General features: G+C 34.1%; 1 long non-coding RNA gene across 1 annotated transcript; it reads left to right on the top strand.

The window, feature by feature from the left end:
• Nucleotides 1-1710: 1710 nt before the first annotated feature.
• On the top strand, nucleotides 1711-8422 carry LOC149784770 (uncharacterized). Its single transcript, XR_016413956.1, has 2 exons — nucleotides 1711-4444; nucleotides 4831-8422. It is a non-coding gene; the product is annotated as an uncharacterized LOC149784770 (long non-coding RNA).
• Nucleotides 8423-9803: the final 1381 nt, after the last annotated feature.

Genomic DNA, 9803 nt, shown 5'->3' with positions numbered 1-9803 from the left:
ACAACTTAATGAATGAAAAAAAGGGGTAAAAGGGAAGAAAAAGAAAGAGTGAAAGAGCGCATACAAGGAAGTGGTGGGTGATTGAATGTATGAGCAAAAAATGTGAGACTGAGAGATTTATCATGGAAGAGTAATGTTGAGAAAAGTGAGTAAACAACTTAGTAAATGTGTATATGAGAGTATGAGTGAAAGATGATTTATAAACTAGTGAGAGAATTTATTAGGGAGAGATATAACAGTGGACCAGTGAATCATCAGACATATAAATTATGGATAAAATTGGTGAGGGAAAGAAGTGTCTTATAAACAAAATATTAAAACAAACTAGAGTAGAAAAAGGAGTATAAAAACGAAAGTTCACATACCTATTCGGTCAATTTCATAAGTTCACAGAATTGCTTATTACACTTATAATCTAATTTTCTCATCAATTTCATCATAGATGTCAAATTTTATCCTTTTTCCTGATTTGGTTTTACCATACACAGATCCATTAAAGTACCATGCCCTGTCAATTTCTTGATGCCTAGATAATTTATTTATAAGTTCAGTATTCAGCCTGGTTACATCCTCTACCAGTCTAATTCCTTTGTACTGCAGAAACTCCTTCCGCTTCTTGATAATTGGAAGTTTACAATCCAGACTCCAGAATTTGACAATCACTGGCCTTGGTTGTCCCTGTCGACCTGGAATCCTATGCACAGCCACTATGTCCCTGTTATCTAAATTAATTTTTGTAACTTCCTTCACCAACTTCGGAATTCTTTCTCTCAGATTTTCATTTTCCTCCTCCTCCAGCCCTAAAACTTTTATGTTCAGCTTCCTTGAATATTGTTCGAACTGGTTTGAAGCTGCACTTGCTTGCTTTGATCTCCTCTCATAATCTTTCATATCAATCCTCATTTTATCATTTTCCTTCTTTACTTCTTGTAATTTTTCTAACAGTTGGTGGTTTTCAAATTCCAGTGAATCCACCCTGTCCATCAACTCTCCTGTCCTCTCCTTTATTACCCTCTCACTTTCTGCTACTATCTCCTTTCTCAGATCTTCCTTCACATTCTCTAACAGTTTCCTCACAATAGTTGTAACAATTTCTGCTAGGTCATCCTTTTTCACCAAGTCAGCAATAGCAGATGTAAAATCTGCTTTTGAAATGCTCCCTCTGAGACTTTGCTTTATTTCATCCAAGTCCAGCTGAATTGTACTCAAGGTTGATTCACTCATACTTGTGTCAGATGTCTCCATTAGGGTGCCACTCTGTAATCTGGTTTTTATTTGTTGCTTGCCTTGATCTTTCTTTCCACTCATACTTGTAGATAATCTTGTTTGGACTAATTTTTTCTCACTACTCAGTTGTGACACTGACATTTATTACTCACCATGTGCCAAACAATTCTTACAATTGAAGGCAAACTACACTGAAGTAAGTAAATGAGTCAAACAGATCAGGTAGGGAATGTCTCAAAACTGCACCACTAAACTTCCATCTCTATTCCATCATATTTGAATTTTGAATGGAAAACATATTTTTTTTCAAAACTGATTAAGATCTACCAATAATGTTGTATGTCCTGCATTCCTTGAATATTCACACATAATCCCAACAAGTATGAACCATTTCACTGTAAAAATAACCACTTATAACTGCCAAAATCTACAGAGCCCACTTTACTAGCTTCCACCTATAGCCGCCATTACTGTATTCATCCCTTTTTATTTTCTTTAGCTACTGAATTTTCTCATTCTAAATACATGTATCAGCACAGCTAAATTTATCAATTGATTAACACATTTTCCCACTCAGCAGACGGATCAAGCAGGACTGAAAAGCCTTTAAATTTGCTGTCCAGCTATTGTGTGCATATAGAGGACTCCTGCATAAGTGATTTTCTGTGTCTTAGATAAAAAAATTGGATCCAAATAGGCATGATTAAGCATTTCCGAGACCTCTGCAACACACATGATTGAAGTATATTGGAGATAAACCATTTGTTTGTGAAGTTTGCGATAAAATGTTTATTTGCAGTAGTAATATAAAGATGAACAGAAGGATACATTCCTGAGATAAACTATTGAAATATAATGTTTGTGATAAAATGTGTAGGGATAGTGTACATTTGAAGAGGCACAGGAGGATACATTAAACACATAAATAACAATTTGTCTGTTACGTTAAGTGTCAGTGTCATACTCTCTGTATCTCTCCTTGTTTTAGAACAGCACTCTTAGTGGTGACCAGCACTCTTAGTGGTGACCAGCAATCTTTAGTATTGCTTCCATTAAATGAAAATTTGGCTTTAACAAGATGGATTTGAACATTATGAGGACTAAACCATGAGAACTGTAAATCTATTTATCCTATTTATCCCAGTTTTAATTTGACCATTATGTGAAACATTAGAAAATTAAGAAGCAAAACGAGTTTCTGTTTTGTGAATTACAGTTGTTAAAAAATGTATTGCTATCATAATATTCGAAATATACCAAAATGATTTTCAATTTGGAAATATAAATAAAGTCTGAAAGGAGCAGTGCTGTATGGTAATATTAATTTTCCCTCTGTTGAATCAGGAACCTAGAGATAAGGCTGATATGTGGACATGTTTATCCAAAGAGTAAAATTTTAATTCAGAGTTTGTAATTTACATCGGAATTTTCATTTTGAAAGGAGGCAGATGACTAAGAGTATAAATGTTGTCTGTCTGAAATCATGAGCACCTGGGCCCTATTTATACTCTCTCTTCTCGAGGAACCTCAGATGTTTACACAACCATGGTCAATGGGAACAACCAAGGTTCTCCAATATGGGTTTTAGAAATGGGAATTACACCACCTCACACCCAGTAACATAAAAAGCCAGTTGTTAATGTAAGTGAACCAACTTGAATCATTTTATCAGCAATTAATTTGCTTCCTTTGGTAGAATGTTTAAAATTTTTGAATCATTTATGACTTCACTGGATTAATTTATGATTAAACAGTGGCGTTTGTTTGATTGTGCTTTAAATTATAATCATTTAGACAAAACTGGAAAATATGGCTCCTCGTGAACCCAGTTTTTAGCATGGGATTGTGTTTTATTGGCAATTAATTTGCTTCAATCATCAAAACATATAAAACCTTAAGCATTGTAATTAATAGATTATTCAGAAAAAAATTGAATGGATATAACACTCAGTGAATACATCTGAACTTTAAAATCACAATGGCAAGAGAAGTACATTTTCTTTTCTGTCTCAGTTTCATAATCAACTCAACGATGATGAATTTTCTGACCCTCAGAATCCAAGAAAACAGAACAATAGTGTCAGCTCTGAGGAGAATAAGTCTCTTAGATTTGTTAGAAAATTTAAGGATGAGTGGAAAAGTGAATTTGCATGAGCCAGAAATGGTGTTGGAGATGGGAATGGAGTGATGATATGTGACTGGTGTAAGGATGCTGAAAAATCAAGTTTGTTTACTACTTAAGGCAATTTTAATCTTCAAAGGAGTGCCATAAATTGTCATGAAATAACCCTGATCATCTGCTTGCCACTGAAGCTGGCAGGGCAAACAAAAAAGCACCATACTATAGTTAATGTGACAGAAGAGCAGGGCAAAGACAAAACACCATGCTATAGCTAATGTGATAGAAGAGGAGGGCAAAGACAAAACACCATGCTATAGCTAATGTGATAGAAGAGGAGGGCAAAGACAAAACACCATACTATAGCTAATGTGATAGAAGAGCAGGGCTAAGACAAAACACCATGCTATAGCTAATGTGATAGAAGAGCAGGGCTAAGACAAAACACCATGCTATAGCTAATGTGATAGAAGAGGAGGGCTAAGACAAAACACCATGATATAGCTAATGTGATAGAAGAGGAGGGCTAAGACAAAACACCATACTATAGCTAATGTGATAGAAGAGGAGGGTAAAGACAAAACACCATGCTATAGCTAATGTGATAGAAGAGGAGGGTAAAGACAAAACACCATGATATAGCTAATGTGATAGAAGAGGAGGGTAAAGACAAAACACCATGCTATTGCTAATGTGATAGAAGAGGAGGGCAAAGACAAAACACCATGCTTTGGCTAATGTGATAGAAGAGCAGGGCAAAGACAAGACACCATGCTATAGTTAATATGACAGAAGAGCAGGGCAAAGACAAAACACCATACTATAGCTAATGTGATAGAAGAGGAGGGCAAAGACAAGACACCATGCTATAGTTAATGTGACAGAAGAGCAGGGCAAAGACAAAACACCATGCTATAGCTAATGTGATAGAAGAGGAGGGCAAAGACAAAACACCATACTATAGCTAATGTGATAGAAGGTCAGATTGAGAAATCTATTATAGAAGGTATAGAGTCAAAGATTCCACATTTCAGGACACTATTTCATGGCGAACAGTGGTCTACTTCAAGACACTCAGAATGGCTTGATTAGATACAGGTAGAAAAATTTAGTACATTATGCTGTGGGTTTCAGGTATATTTTGTAGTATCCTAAATGCCATGTGTCTTGCCAAAAAGTTGTGTTTATGAGTGTTTTCAATATGGCCACCATTTATTCAGATTTACTTAATGAATAATGAGGAATAAAAAACAATGACTGGTGATAGCTAATTTTCCTTTGCTCTGTATCAAGAAGCAAATTTGATAGGCTTTACAGTTAAAACATTTCTGAAGTTGGTTCATTGGAATAATATATTACGTGTATTTTTATAATAAAAATGGATGTATTAATGGAATTACATGAATGTTTGGACTGTGATGACTGTACTAATATTAGTTTTTTTTTCAGATATATGCTAATTTAATTTTTTTTCCTGCCTTTAGAACCAGAAAGGTTGTCCTGCCTTACACAATAAATCAACATTCTGTGATGCAGGCACCCAAAACAAAATGCTGAATTTCATAGATGAAGACATGATACAAGACTCCATTTTAGATGACATCAGCCGCAGTGATTTTGTTGGCATAATCATCAAAGAGAAAACAGATATTACTGTCGACAAGAAGATGAATGTGTACTTTAAATGACTAAAAACAGGAACTTCTGAACCTGTCATTGATTTCATTGATTATGTAGACATTTTGAATGGAAAGGCTGATACTGTTGTGCGTGAACTTGAAACATTGTGTGTTAAGATAGGTTTGGACATGATGAAGATTATATCTGTGACTAGTGTTTGTGTTTCTGTGATGACAGGAGTATCACATCACTGTGAAGAATGTCTGCAGTTATTACCACAACTGAGCCATCATTTACAATAAGTTGAGTTAAAAGGAATCTGTTCTTGCAGACAGTATTGACTCAAAACAAATTTGCCTAAAGAAACCTGCCAGCTTCAGATGACTTACATTAGAGAATGTGAAAGCAATCTATGAATTGTATCCATCTCTAGTCACCAAACTAGAAACCAAGCAGTAGCTAATTGTACAGAAGCCTAGGGAGTACTTCTTAAACAAAGACAGTCTTCATTTTTGTTTCATGCAGCATTTTTAGTAGATGTTCTAAATATTGTGAACAAGTTGTGTCATGTATTTTGGAAAGAGGAGTTTGACATTCAGGTTGTGAATGTCATGGTTAAAAGTACTGTTGAGACATTAGAAAAGCTGAAACTTAAAGATGGTGAAGAGCTACAGAATGTTGGACACTGAGCAGAACAGAATATTGTTTCAGAATGCTGCAATCCATTACATAGACATTCTTAAGGAGAACATTGCTGATAGATTTGAGGAATCATTCAAACAGCGAATAGAATCCTTAATTCCAGATCATCTCATGGACATGAGGACTTGGATATTATCTGTGAATGTTTTGGGACTAAAGGGAGATAATGGTGGACTTGTTGACACTGACAGAATTAAACAGGACTTTTACAGCTTAAGGCAGTATTCAAAAACTTTCATGGAAAATCACTGAAATATGTGTCAGGAACTAGTTGACTAATATAGTGACACATTTTCTGATTATTGTGTACTGGCCAAGTATATCCTGAAGGTTCCTCTTACAAGTGTGGCTTGGAGCATGGCTTTTCTAGCCAGAATTATCTGATTACAAAGGCAGGGTCTAGACTTGACAATGTGAAATTGGCAAAACTCATCCGGATATGTGAAGAATGTCCATTTGTAGAAGAATTTGATTCAGAAAGTATCGTTACCGAGCTGGTAAAAGGTACAAATAGAAGGAAATAATTAAATGACAATTCTATGGTGTATATTGTTGATATTTGAATAATATATAACCTTCATAGTTGTATTGATATATTTTTGCATATTGAACGATTTGAGTAGTTGATAATAGAATATGTTGAGATGTTGAAATTATAAGGTATAAAATAATCATGTCTGTTTTGTATACAAAATATACACACAGTAACACATAGCTAGAAATAGAAACAATTTTACGAAATTCAGATTGTGTGTTTCTTACAGAATACTGTACAAGTATTTCTAATTATTCGGCATGAGATGAGAAACTTTGAAGATGATTTGTTTCCACTGATATCTCTGTAAATACCTAACAGTTAATTGCAACTTAGATGAGTTAAAATAATCAACACAATGGATGAAATGAATGTCATTTGATCTCATCCAAAGCATCCATGTGTTTCAGTCAGGGACTTTTCAAGATTATTTAATCGACAGAGATGGTGTGCATTTACAGAGTATTCATAATAACTTAATACAACTTGTTAATATGATTAAATTGTGTGATTGGTGTCTCTGTTGCTGGTCAGATAATTTTTATCTGTCACTCAACTGAGATTTAATCCCACTTACATGGGTTACAGCGATGGGTAATATACAAAATAGTAGGTTTTAAATACAGTTTTATGATAATGTTGAAACATCATTCATTTCGGCATGTGATATTTTTAAAGTTCTTTTGAAAACTTTATATAATTTCTCAACTGGCAATGATATATAAATTTTGGAGTGTCATCTTTCACCATGACAGTATATCATTGCTATAATGTTTGGTCTTGTGAACATTGATGTGGGAGGTCATGTGGTTCGATCCCCGGCTGAGTCATATCAAAGACTTACAAAAATGGTACCAACAGCTGCTTCGCTTGGCGCTCAGCATTAAGAGGTTAGTGTTAGGTCTGGTCGGCCTGGTTTCAGGATAATGTGACTGGGTGGTACATTATACTACATGTCTGCAGCATGATGCCCCAGTGCTGGACATCACTATAAACTGCCAAACTGCAGACATCGTAGCAATGTGACTGAATAATTGTTAAAGCTATGTTAAAAATCCAAATCACACACACAATCACACACACACACACACACACACACACACACACACTCTTGTGCAATATTTTCGTCAGATTTTATAATTGTTTACTGCTTCAGTATACGATATCGGTATGTGAATTTATTTACAATTATTTTGAAACAATGGCTGTCATGAACAAAATTCTAGTGCAGTGGTTATTTTGACTGATGTCATGTATCACAACTTTAAAGGCTATTATAGGGCTAAATTTAGTTATTGAAGGTGGTAAGGTATTTATCTAGGTTTTAAAAGAGAAGATCCACTTGTATAGAATGCTCTACATTCTCATGACATGATTAATAAATTGTGTGTCTATGATAGAGGAGAAGATCTTTGTTTACCATTAAATTTAGAGTCTGTGATTCCTCTTAAATATGGTATTATATGCAGCCCTTCAGAGACAGTGGCATTAGATTTACAGTGCAGGCTGAGGCAGTTGCAACACAGAAAGTATTATAGTGGTGGGATTGTCTGTTTTTACATCTGCTATTATTCAGTGATAGCAAATTTCCCTTAATAGTCAAATATTTAGTTTAAGCATAAATGGAAGGATTTTTCATATTGAATCTGCAAGTATAAATATAATATTTTGCCAAAATAAGCAAGAAATTACACAAACTGTCCAGTTGTTCACTTCCTAAAAATGTTTAGTTTTTGGACAAATGTACAATATTTGGGCAAAAAGGTGCAAAAACTTCAATAAAACACTACAAAATCTGTGTAGTAATATTGCATTCATAGTAGAGATACTCAATACTTTAATTTTCACTTTTACAGAAAGTACATTTGTTGTAGTCTAATATGTTAATTCTTTTCAGAAAATCATTAGTAGTGATTATTGTATGCATTAATTTAAAGTTAGAAGATATCCTTGGTGCAGCATTTCGTCCGGCTATAAATCTCAGACCACTCCTCACTACTTATAGTTTTGTTAAATACTTGCATCCAAGTTTCTTGCTTAGCAGTGTGTTGCCTTTTAGCTTTTTGTTTTAAAGATCTTTGTAAACAAGCTTGAATGAATTTTGTCTTTGCAAGTTCATTGTATCCTACTGCTTATCAAAATTGCTAAATGTTTTTTTATGGTGTCATTCCATGCTTTTGGAATTTTGGATATTAAAGAGAAGTATTTCAAGAAATCATCGCTTCCAGTTTTTTGTTTTATTATTTCAAAAGGTATTAAATTACCATGATCATCTACTAGATCATTCAGAATTTCAAATCCGGCTTCAGTTCAGGATTTGTATTGATAGAACATTTTAGGGGGAATAAAATTTAAAATACTCGTGGATAAATACTCGTTTGGACTTTGTGGTTCCTCTTTCCAATTAAATATTGCCAAAACTACATCTCTACAAAAACTGTTTTTAATGAGCTTACTAAATTCTTCTGATTTCCTTCTCCCTAAATTCCAGATATCCTTTTTATTTCTGAGTATAATTGTATTAGCAAAGTTCTGCCGTGTTCCATTTTCCTTTTCCAGCAATATTTTTACCCATTTTATCTTACTATACCTAATGAATGAAAATATGTGTATCGTATTTACTCCTACCTAGCTTTCTGGGGATAGTAGTATATCACGTTTTATTCTCTCTGCTTTTCCACCCCATACAAATTGAAATAATGTGGGATTTAGTTCGGCTTCAACTCTTGCTGATGGTTTTGAAAGTGCTGAAAAATGATGTATGAATATGAGCAGAACAAGAGTTTTTTTTACAAGAATTAATTAATTTCCACCTTTTGTTGTAAATCTGGAAAAAGAAAGTTATGCTAAAGAGTGTAAAGGTGGAAGAGGACCAAATTAGGCCCATTTCGGGACATATTCTTTCAGTAGAAAATTTCCTGTTTCCAATCCAAATAGCTTTTGTTTTTTATGTTACATTTAAGTCCATATAATAGAAAAAAATCCTTTGCAAGATAGTCATAGTTCCTTTAAGAGAAAGTTCAGATCCATGAAGAGGAATAAAAGCATCATCGGTATAATGTCCCAGTTTATATTCACTGACGCCAAAGATCGGCCCCCATACATCCATATTTTGATTTAAAGTTATAACTAAAATCTCAATCCCAGTGATGAACAAATAAGGTGCAAGGGAATCTTCTTGTGGACATCCTCTTTCAAGTTTAAAAAGATAACATATGCCCATTATTTATAACAACTTTTAGAGACATTACAAAACAGTTGAAACCACTTACAAACGGAATTACCAAAGCTAAAAGATTGTAAAGCTTCTTCCACAAAGGTCCAGTTAATTGAGTCAAAGGCCTTTTCAAAGTCTATTAACAATAATAAACCATATTTATTTTCATTCTCAAGTTGGTCCATGATATCGTATAATAGCCTGGTATTTTCTCCAATGAATATACCCCTCATGTATCCTTTTTGAGTATCACTGATTATTGATGGAAGAATCTTTTTAATCCTAGCTGCAATGTCTCCCGAAGCAATCCTATAGTCAATATTTAAAAGTGATATATGCCTCCAGTTTTCAAAATATCTTCTATCTTTTCTTCCTTTGGTAGA

The sequence above is a fragment of the Sinohyriopsis cumingii genome, chromosome 14 (genome assembly GCF_028554795.1).
Source record: "Sinohyriopsis cumingii isolate HCF-2022 chromosome 14, ASM2855479v2, whole genome shotgun sequence".
Lineage (NCBI taxonomy): Eukaryota > Metazoa > Mollusca > Bivalvia > Unionida > Unionidae > Sinohyriopsis > Sinohyriopsis cumingii.
The sequence above is the reverse complement of the archived record's forward strand: the minus strand, read 5'-3'. Positions and strand labels throughout refer to the sequence as shown.